The sequence below is a fragment of the Nannospalax galili genome, unplaced genomic scaffold, assembly GCF_000622305.1.
Source record: "Nannospalax galili isolate Female #2095 unplaced genomic scaffold, S.galili_v1.0 C49657529, whole genome shotgun sequence".
Lineage (NCBI taxonomy): Eukaryota > Metazoa > Chordata > Mammalia > Rodentia > Spalacidae > Nannospalax > Nannospalax galili.
The window spans coordinates 284-1,792 of record NW_008480715.1 but is presented as its reverse complement, the minus strand read 5'-3'; the positions used below and the strand labels follow the sequence as shown (position 1 = coordinate 1,792).

At 51.4% G+C, this 1,509-nt stretch overlaps 1 pseudogene; it reads right to left on the bottom strand.

The window, feature by feature from the left end:
- Positions 1–209: 209 nt before the first annotated feature.
- LOC115069163 lies at positions 210–1,302 on the bottom strand (annotated as a pseudogene).
- Between the last annotated feature and the right edge of the window lie 207 nt (positions 1,303–1,509).

The following is a 1,509-nucleotide window of genomic DNA, read 5'->3' as shown; positions in this document are numbered from 1 at the left end:
TGATACGCTGTGCTCTGAGGCCTTGGTCTCAACGAAGCCCTTCCAGTTCTTGGGCAATACACATGACCCTCTGTACCTCGTTCTCAAAGGGCAACATCGGCTGGTCAGCAACAGCAAAGACTTAATGGCAATAAGGGGCTCTTCAGTGTCCATCCCAAAGCCTCCAGAGTAGGAAAAGGTTCTCGACAGCTGGAGACTTCCTCAGTTTGCTAGAAGTCATCCTCATTCCATTCTAGTTCAGAAGGTCCTGTGACTCCTGGAGTACCACATACTCTGCTGTGGAACCCAAACGTAAGCACATCTGTTTCTTTCAGTTCATAGTATCTCAGTGGCTCAATAGTTTTGTTCGAGAAAGTGCCATTGCCTGGCGCAAAGTCAACGATGTAGGGCTTGACCTCCGGCAAACTGTGCCAACAGCCCGGGTCGTACTCCTTTGTCAGTACTGGAATACTGCATGTTGCTTTGAGCAAGAGGGATGGTCCATGGGAAAGTCTGCAGTGTGGCAATAACCACCCAGAAAAGCACACTATGTACAGGACTAAAAGTGATTCACCATTTTTAAAGGAGTGGAAACACCACGGTGTTTTGGGGATCCAGGCTTCTGGAGGGTCGCTGCGTTTAATCAACACCCTGGAAGGTGTTGGTGTCCCCCAGAAGTGCTCCAGAGACCTCAGTTTCATTTTCCTTTAACCAGCACCTCTTAGTTTTTCCTGTTGCCAGCAGGTTCAGGGACAGCCTCCTGAGCCTCCAGGCCACAGCCTCTGTTCTGGTGCTGCTCAGGGGCTGGCACTGTAGAACTCCCGCTCCTCTTTCTGGAACTGCAGGTTCTGGCTGTCTCCATCCTGACCCCGAGCCTGCCCACTGCCAGGCCTGGCATCAGAGCTGCTCCTCTCCCGAGAATGGCCCCGGTCTCCCTTGCTTTTCTGAGCTCTTGTGGTTCACTTTACGTGGGGAGAAGTGTGGACTCGGGCTTCTCTTCCCTGGAGACGACTTGCTGCTTTTCCTTGAGGACTCGATTTCCTTTTTGGCAGGGGACCAGCTGGCTCCCCTGGCTAGGTTCCTGTGGTGGCCGGCAAGGTCCTGCTTAGTCCCCCACAGGACCTGTTGCCACTGTCTTTTGACCTCCTTTGCACCCAGCACCTTTAGGAATAAGTTCTGTTTGCCATGCTTCTTAAGATGAGTCTTCCAAGTCTCCCAATTTTTGGAATGCTGAGGATGATGAGGTTGATAGGGGTGCAGCAGAGTCTGGCTTTTATCTCTGGGAATTTCCTTCTCTGTGATGGCTTTTTCCTTGGTCTCCATGTGGGATTTGCAGCTAGTGGAATTCTGGGTTTCCCGAATTTCCAGGCAATTGAGACAGCAATATGGCAGGTCACTCTCAAAACAGCAGAATCCGCAAACAGCTTCCCCTCAGCAGTGAAAGTCCTGTGTACTGGGGTCCCTGTTCTTTTTCAGCTTCAGCTCATTAAAAGGCTGGGGCTTGAACAACCAGGGATAGTGGACTCCTAG